The following is a 10087-nucleotide window of genomic DNA, read 5'->3' on the forward strand; positions in this document are numbered from 1 at the left end:
TCGCCACGGCTCCTCAAATTTCAAAACAAAAAATTCCCCAGGTGAACAAAATTCAAACCTGCACTTTCCCGCCAAAACAAAGCGGAAGAAGGGTGTCCCCCTAACCAAACCGGGGGTGCGAATAGTAGGTGCCCAATTGAGGTGCCCCTTATCCAATCTTGGGGTTCGTATAGTAAATGTCCTCCGGGGTGCCCCGAGAAACTTTTCGAGCCGAATTTTCCAACAATATTTATTTCCAACAAATACCTACAAATACACATAACACCATAATAAGGACGAAAATGAGTACTAACAATACGAAACATTGAGGACAAAATAGACACATAAATGCGTCTATGAAATACCCCCAAACTTATTATTTGCTAGTCCTCGAGCAAAACTAATAAAAAACAAAACCGAGTTAATCTAGGGAGGGTTTACCATAGGTGTACCCACAAAACCATGACTTCTAATTGGTCACAAGTATCCAAAGATCTATGAGGACAGACGAATTGTCAACCTATCTCCAAGTAACTAGAATGCCAGAGAAATTAAAGGTGTCAGGTCTAAAGCTGACTAAAGAAAAGGGGAGACACATCCGCAACACTACTAGATAAAGAGATATCCGCTACACAACTAGATAAACATTGTAAGATGCGTCCGCTGATTTATAGCTGGATAAGATTAGGAGAGAGATAAAGATGAGAGGGACATCTGCTACACAGCTGGACTAATTACGTGTGATGAGTTGAACCAGTGCTGGAAAGATCCTGTGCCAGATGGAAAGAGGACTAAAAAAGCAACCAAATGTATCTTTCTTCGACTCTCTCATAGTACTCAGTAGAAACAACGTATTCTTCGGTCTTCAACTGTTGATGAAAAACTATCGAACCTCATACAATTAACTCTTCTCTTCGATTTCTTGCTTGACATAAAAATTTCTACTTCCCTATGGCCTTATTGAACAAAAAAAAAACTAATTATAGAACGTAATGATGATTTTTTTTTAATTATTTTTTTTTTCATTTTTTTTTTGACACAAAAATTACAAGACAAAAATTTACATGGCCATGAGAGAAGGACTTTAAAAACTTGGATCTTCGCAACTTGTGATGTCTTGGTATCATGAATTCCAACAACTTATATCATTTGCTCTTATAACTTCTTGTAACTAAGTCTTCAAGTTTGATTTTTGAATTATTCTTTTCTATTGTTGCTTCTAAACCTTAAACGTCTTCAACTTTCTTCATAGATTTTGATGTCTCTTCGCTTGTTGATGTCACTTCGTTTGTTTCTACTAAGAGAGAGTCGTAATCCAGTAACTAAGACTACATTGTGAGGTTGCTTTGTCTTTATGGCATTTCCTGACCTACTTTCCTTTCCATCATGGATGGTTAGGTCCATCACGGTTACCCTCTAAAAGGAACAAGTTCTCTCCTGAATTTCAAGGATCTCAATGTCTTTTTCTCTAATGTCTCAATAGGTTGTTATCCCTAGCATTCCAATTTCTATCTTTTCAGTGAGAAACAGTATGTTAACTTAGCTAAACGGATACCATGTGACGCTAGAAGTTTCAAAAGTGCAACTAAAAAGTTCTTCCCCACCCCCAAACTTAAATCTAACATTGTCCTCAATGTTTCAAATGAAAGCGCAATACCAAAAGTAAAATAACACGAGGAGAAGTTGGAAAGATAGCACCTGGGTGAAGAGAGAGAAAATCAAAAACTAATATACAACATCCAATCGCCTCGATGGTCAATCAAGGGTAAGCATGGTCCCCCAGAGGGACCTCCTCAACATCACCTATAGGAAAGGGCTCTAAAAAGGGTTTCAATTGCTGACCATTAACCTTTGAAAAACTACTACCATCCGGTGTCTCGATCTCAACAGCTCCATGAGGAAAAACAGTACGGACCACAAAAGGACCGGTCCACCGAGAGCGTGAATTCCCGGGGAATAGATGAAAACGAGTATCATACAGAATAACTTTTTGACCTGGAGAAAATGACTTTCTTAAGATATTTCTATCATGCACAAGTTTCATTTTGTTCTTATACTCCTTAGCACTATCGTATGCATATCTACGAATCTCTTCCAACTCATTGAGCTGAGTTTCCTATGGGCTCCTGCCTTGTCAAGTGAAAAATTTAGATGCTTAACAGCCCAATAAGCTCTATGTTCTAACTCAACAGGTAAATGACATGCCTTGCCATACACAAGACGATAAGGCGACATTCAAATGGGGGTCTTAAACGCAGTACGGTAAGCCCATAAAGCATCAGTAAGCCTAGACGACCAGTCTTTCCGATTAGGATTAACTGTTTTCTCTAATATACGTTTTATCTCCCTATTGGAAACCTCTACCTGACCACTAGTCTGTGGATGATACGGGGTAGCTACCTTATGTGTAATATCATATTTCTTCATCAGAATCCTAAAAGGCACATTAAAAAAGTGCGACCCTCCATCACTAATTATAGCTCGCGGTGTACCAAAACGTGTAAGTATATTATTTTTCAAGAACTCAATCACAACCTTATGGTCATTGGCTTTACACGCAACCGCCTCAATCCACTTAGAGACATAGTCTACGACGACAAGGATGTAAAGGTTACCAAAAGAATTAGGAAACAGACCCATAAAGTCAATACCCCACACATCAAAGACCTCAAAAATTAAAATCGGGTTCAAGGGCATCATATTCCTACGGGAAATGGTTCCTAATTTCTGGCAACGTTCACAAGTAACACAATAACTATGGGAGTCTTTAAACAACGAAGGCCAATAGAATCCACACTGCAATATCTTAGCAACAGTTTTCTTAGAACTAAAGTGACCCCCACAAGCATGATCATGACAAAAGGAAATAATACTAGACTGGTCACTCTCAGGTATACATCTCCTAATAATCTGGTCTGGACAATACTTAAACAAATAAGGATCATCCCAAAAGAAGTGCTTCACCTCGGCTAAAAACCTAGAACGATCTTGTTTACCCCAATATTGGGGCATTCGACCAGTAACAAGATAGTTCACGATATTCGCAAATACCAAGGTAATTGGGTAACAAAGAAAAGTTGTTTATCAGGAAAAGTATCCCTTATAGGAAGGGAATCATCAGGGGAATCAACAACTAGCCTAGACAAGTGGTCTTCTACTACATTTTTGGCACCCTTTTTGTCTCTAATATCTGGAGAGAACTCTTGCAACAAAAGGATCCACCTAATTAATCTAGGTTTCATATCCTTCTTAGACAAAAGATATTTCAAAGCAGCATGATCAGTATATATGACGATCTTAGAACCTAAGAGATAAGGTCTAAACTTGTCTAAGGCAAACACAATGGCTAACAGTTCCTTCTCGGTAGTGGTATAGTTCAACTGGGCATCATTCAGAGTTTTGCTAGCATAGTAAATCACATGAAGTAATTTTTTTTCTCGCTGACCTAGCACAACACCAATAGCATAATCTGAAGCATCACACATGATCTCAAAGGGTAGGTTCCAGTTGGGTGCCTGGACTATGGGGGCGGTAGTGAGTAAAGTCTTAAGCTTCTCAAAAGCCTCTAAACAAGCATCATCAAATAAAAACTTAACATCTTTTGCAAGCAAATTGCAAAGAGGTCTAGAAATCAAGCTAAAATCCTTAATGAATCGACGATAAAAACCTGCATGCCCTAAGAATGACCTAATATCTCTTACAGTTTTTGGGACCTGTAAAGTATTGATAAGGTCAACTTTGGATTTATCTACCTCTATACCCTTAGAAGATACGATATGCCCTAAAACAATTCCCGATCGAACCATGAAATGACATTTCTCCCAATTAAGCACTAGATTCTTTTCCTTACACCTAGTCAACACTCATGACAAATGATGCAAGCACTCATCGAAAGACGAACCAAACACTGAAAAATCATCCATAAAGACCTCTAAAAACTTTTCTACCATATCGGAAAATATGCTCATCATGCAACGCTGAAAAGTCGCAGGGGCGTTACATAGCCCGAAAGGCATGCGTCTATACGCAAAGGTACCAAAGGGACAGGTAAAAGTGGTTTTCTCCTGGTCTTCTGGGGCAATAACAATCTTATTATAGCCAGAGTATCCATCTAAAAAGAATAACAATCTTCTGGGGCAATAACGGGGCTGACCCACTTACTGTCTGAAATAGGGTAGATAATGCCTGCATCTAACATCTTAAGAACCTCGGTTCGAACTACTTCTTTCATATTAGGGTTTAGTCTTCGTTGCATCTCCCTAGAAGGTTTGGTATCTTCCTCTAAATAGATCTGATGCATACAAACAGTAGGACTTATACGCTTAATGTCTCCTATGGTCCACCCTAAAGCTTCCTTGTTGTTTTGAAGGACGGTCACCAGCCTACTTTCCTGATCACTATCCAAGTCGGAAGCAACAATCACATGTAAAGTCTCAGACGGGACTAAAAACACATACTTCAGGGTATCTGGCAATGGTTTTAGGTCCAACTTAGGAGGCTCTTCTAACGAAGGAACTAGGGTAGACTTAGAAAATGGTAGTGGTTCGAACTTAGGTTTCCATCCATTACTAGTGTCTAACAAAGGGGTTGAATCTAACAAAGCATTCACCTCATTAATTACATTATTATCATCGAAATCAATCCCAAAGTGAGCTAGGCATTTCTATAATGGATCTTCTAACAAAGTGTTTGGTAATGACTCCTCGACTAATGTTCCTATCATGTTTACCTCTTCTACGCTCGATTCATCTAGTTCAGAGGGTATCTTACTAATATGAAAGACGTTCAGCTCAATAGTATTATTACCAAAAGAAAATTTCATAATACCAGTTCGACAATTAATAATCGCATTGGATGTTGCTAAAAATGGGCGACCTAAAATCACTGGTATCTGGTTCTCTGGGTCAGGGACAGGTTGGGTATCTAGGATAACAAAATTCACTGGATAAATAAACTTGTACACCTCAATAAAAACATCCTCGATCACACCATGAGGAATTTTAACGGACCTATCATCTAACTGAAGTGTCATCTGGGTAGGTTTCATCTCACCAAGCCCTAGCTTAAGATACACATGGTATGGGAGTAGGTTCACACTGGTTCCTAAGTCAAGCAACGCTTTCTCAACACGGTATTTACCTATTGTGCAATAAATGGTAGGGGACCCTGGGTCTTTATACTTAGGAGTAGTGGTATTCTGAATAATGGAACTCACGTGACTAGCTAGGAAGGCTTTCTTTTGGACACTAAGCGCCTTAAGAAACTTGGCATAAGCAGGAATATGCTTAATCGCATCCAACAATGGTAGGTTGATAGTTACCTGCTTAAAAACCTCCAATATATCATTAAAGTTGGACTCCCTCTTAGTTGGAACTAGCAGCTGTGGGAATGGGGCTCTGGGAACAAAGACGGGCTCAGCAGGACCCTCACTGCTCTCTTTGGAGACTATCAGTCTCCTCATTTTCGGTCTCAGAAGGGTGAACTACATCATGTTCACTATCAGGCATGGAAACCTTATTGTCAACTTTCTTTCCACTCCTAAGGGTTGTAATAAAATTCACATGATTGTTCGATTTCTCTCCTTTGGGATTAGGATCAGTATGACTAGGGAACCTTCCATCTTCTCTCTCAGTGAGAAACTTAGCTATTTGGCTGACTTGAAGTTCTAATTTAGCAAGAGACTGGGAATTATTCTTCAAATCCTGCGTGGTTTCTTGTTAAAAGCTAAGGTGGCTAGCTGATAACATGTCATGGTTCTTTACTAACATAGTGAGAGCTTCTTCTAAGGTAGAGTTCTTTTTATCAGAAGTGTTCTGAAACTGGGGTTGACCTGAAGAGTTCTTAGAATAACCAAAACCTGGAGGAGGCTGAGAATTACTAGGTTGACCTTGATTCTGGCCCTTAGCCCAAGAAAAATTAGGATGGTTTCTCCAACCAGGGTTGTAGGTCTCTGAGTGTGGGTCAAACTTCTGACGGTTCTCGAACCTAGCATTGTTATAGACAACATTGGCTTGCTTTTCACTAACATGACCTTCCCAAAATGAGTTATCGGTCTCTATCCCACAACTAGAGACTTGAGAGGCTCTATTAGGTTCAACAAGGGACCTATTTTTAGACTGACCCATTTCCAAAGATTCTAACCTTCTAGACAAAGCAGCAAACTTAGCATCTGACGCAAAACTCGTATCTACCATATTGGTGCTACTTCTATTAACCAAGCGTCTTTTAGGGGGTTCAACACAAGACTCCCACTGTTGGGATTTCTCAGCAACAACTCCTAAGAAGGTAAAGGCATCCTCAGCACTTTTACTAGTAAACTCACCAGCGCACATAGACTCGACCATGTCTTTGGTCGAATAGTCTAAACCATCATAAATAATCTCTACGAGTTTCATCTTATCAAATCCATGGTGAGGACACTGGGATAGGATATCATTGAATCTCTCTAAAAACCTATAAAGAGACTCTCCCTCTTGTTGCACACTAGCACTAATTTTCTGCCTAACAGCTGCAGTTTTATGCTTAGGATAGAATTTCATATATAAAGCAGCAATAAGTTCCTGCCATGTTTCAATGGATTCAGATGGTAGGTTGTTTAGCCAGGTTTTGGCTTTATCTTTCAAGGAAAAGGGGAACATCTTAAGTTTCAAAACTTCATCAGTAAGGTCTTTTATTCTAACTGTCCCACAAATTTCCTCAAAGTCCCTAATATGAAAATAAGGGTGCTCATCATATTTTCCTAAGAATATAGGGATCATCTGAAGAATACTAGGTTTTATCTAGAAATTAGCCGTATTGGCTGGAAATTTAATGCACGAAGCTCGGTTGGTCCTAGTTGGGAACATGTAATCTTTCAAAGTTGCCATTGCTGGCACAGCTGAAGTACTAGGGGTAATTTCCTCACGAAGAGACAGATTCTCAAAACTGAAGTTTCCAAAAACGGGGCTCTCAAAAGAAGAGTCTTCGATCTCCCCGCCTTCACAAGAAGAACTACTAGGTTTGTCACTAATCAAACGACCTAGAGTGTTTCTTTTCCAATCCCGTTCTCTAATGATCTCGGGCATACACTAGAAAATAAAAAAGAAGAAAAATCCTAACAGGAAAGGAAGTTCTATGCAAACACAAACAAGGCTGACTCCACCACATCAAACCTATTGATTTCTAGCAAACAAAAAGCATGATGGCTCCACTTAGATTGTTTCTAGACCAGCTTCTAATCCTTCGAAAGGGAATTCTTTACTATTTGAGCAAACACTTCTGCACTCAATCTGAGTTAAAGTAAGTTGAATAGAGGCGAGGGAAGCTCATTGGATCTTTGATACCCAAGGCCTCACCGGCATTACAAGGCAGCGCAGTCACGCATTCAACTCACAGAAACCATCATGAACTTCGAAGTATGCTTAAAAGAGCAACCAATATTTTTCGAATGACTTTCCTATTAAGCTCGTTACCCTATCAGTCTCGCTCTAGTCAGTATTTTAAGCTTAGGTTCGCATTTGGTATCTTTTTCCTAAGGCGGGCAAGAAGAGAAGGGTGATGAAATCCGAACCCTTATCTTGTATGGCAAGTCCTTGCCTTTTACTAGGAAATTAAAGAAGCCGTTTTCAGTTCCTCGACATATATTCACACGAAGGAAGACAGTAACTCGCTGACAGGGGATTCGCGAGTGTTTCGACAAACTTACCTCCCGTTCCAGACGAGGGTTGAACCGTTGTAGTCGACTTGGGCCACGACTCCTATGTCATGTACGAACCCGAGGGGCCGAGACGATATCGTAATCGTCGTCCTTCTCTGCACACAGTTTATATTTAAACTACCCTTCCGTAGGGTTTAAAAAAAAGTAAAAATAATGTCCAAGTCCAAAGTCCAAAAATAAAGTGCAAAAGAAAAGAAAAGTCTAAAAAAAATCTAAAAAATAAAAATGTATCTCGTTTTTTTTCCTCTCTTTTTTTTTATAAAATAAAAAAAATCTTCTTCTTTCGCTCCTTTCGCTTTGCCTTTTACTCCAAGTCTTTAAGTATTCACCAAAAGCTTTAGCAAAATTTTCTTTCGCTCCAAATTCCAAATTCTGTAAGGAAAAGACAAAAACCCAAAAACATAAAGAAGAACAAAATAAAAACAAATAAAAACCTAAAAAAGAAAAAAAAATCTACTAACTCTAGCCTAAAAACAAGCCCGCATCGGCGGCGCCAAAAATTGATGTTATCTCAATATTGTTGTAGTAATAAGTTCGTTGAGGCTTCTGAAAGCAAAAGATTCTAGACTTAATAAAACTTAAAAGTAAAGAAAACTTAGATCAAAATTCGATTTCAAGATATTAGGAATAACCAAGACATTGATTCCACTATTACACATGAATAAATTATGGTAAATAACCCAAAACTCTAATTATCATTTAAGTCCCTTATTTCTCAATTCACATATAATCAGGCAAATTCTCAAATATTAATTGTATCCCCTAAGCATAGATTATCTAAAAAAAAGTATAACCTATCTAATTGAATCACAACTAATGAAGAAAATTATGCAAACACTTTAAAACTCTGCAAAAGCAGTGATTGAGTGAATTATAAATTATAACTTAGAGAAAATAAAATGGTTACCAATTATTCATGCGTAAATAGCTTCCTCATTGCCTTGGTTGTGGGAGAATTATCTCATCATCATGTTGGAAACCCTCTCAAAGAATTTATTTATGCTCAAAAATGGTTTACAAATGATGAATAAGGGAGAAATGATGAAAAACTGGGTTTGTAACAATTATATTTGTTACAAACCAACTGTTACAAAGAACGATACAAGTGCTATGTCGCTAACACTGTAGTTTAACGACTTTCTATTGGGGTCAATGTTCTTCGTGTTCTTCAACTTATGCATCAGCAGAAAAGATTTCTCCGCAACTCTGATTTACGCACTGTTCTTCTCCAAACCCTCTGTAACGTCTCACTGCTATCCCATACTCTATTTATAACCCAACAACATTGAAATATCACGTAATAACTGCAAATAATTCTCCCATCAATCGACCGTAATATTTTCTACTCGAGAATATTTTCTTCCCTTTCTTCTCTTCTCACGCTGTCGATGAGTGCTGAATATTCCTTATTTAACTCCTACACGCTTCTGCAGCGGCCAATCTCGATCCAAACACGAGTAGCACACGTAAAATCACGTTGTAATCCCGTGATTATCTCATCCGCACACGTACTCCCTGTTGTGTAGAAAATCCACGTATTCAACCCACGTTTTTCGATTCTGAAGGACTTACCAGTCCTGTGTGAGTGTAACAGGCTGGAATGAGTCGATTGGAGTGATTGAATCTCTCCACAACTCCTCAAATTTCGAAACAGTAAATCCCCCAGGCGAACAAAATTTAAATCTGCACTTTCCCGCCAAAACAAAGTGGAAGAAGGGTGTCCCCCTAACCAAACCGGGGGTGCGAATAGTAGGTGCCCAACTGAGGTGCCCCTTATCCAATCTTGGGGTCCGTATAATAAATGTCCTCCGTGGGTGCCCCGAGCAACTTTTCGAGCCGAATTTTCCAACAATATTTATTTCCAAAAAAATACCTACAAACACACAAAACACCATAATAAGGACGAAAACGAGTACTAACAATACGAAACATTGAGGACAAAATAGACACATAAATGCGTCTATCATAGGACAGGTAAAACCTCAAACCTGAATTCACCCCTCAACATTTGGCGACCACACCCGGAGGCTTGTGCCTATCTCACCATGACACACATAGAAGGCGCTAACTCAGGCGCGACAGAGAGCCCAAACATTCCCCAACTCAACCAAGAAAGCGAGAGGATAGGGATAGTAACAGACCCGATCACACAAGTGAAAAAACCAGGTGCCACGCGTGAAGAAGACGAACAGCAGGAAACTGAGGAGGCGCCACCCACCCAACCTTCCCTCGAGGAACTGCAAAAGGAACTAGAAAGTCCATATACGCAGGGAACAAGAACTGAGAAAACTCATGAAGGCATCCAATGCCGAGAAGAGCTCCAAAGAGACAACGGAGAACGCGGAAGAGAAAGAGCCCGTAGCTATGACACAGGAGGCGATGACAAGATACTTAGACACGAATTATAGGGTC

This window comes from Papaver somniferum, chromosome 4 (genome assembly GCF_003573695.1).
Source record: "Papaver somniferum cultivar HN1 chromosome 4, ASM357369v1, whole genome shotgun sequence".
In the NCBI taxonomy this organism is placed as follows: domain Eukaryota; kingdom Viridiplantae; phylum Streptophyta; class Magnoliopsida; order Ranunculales; family Papaveraceae; genus Papaver; species Papaver somniferum.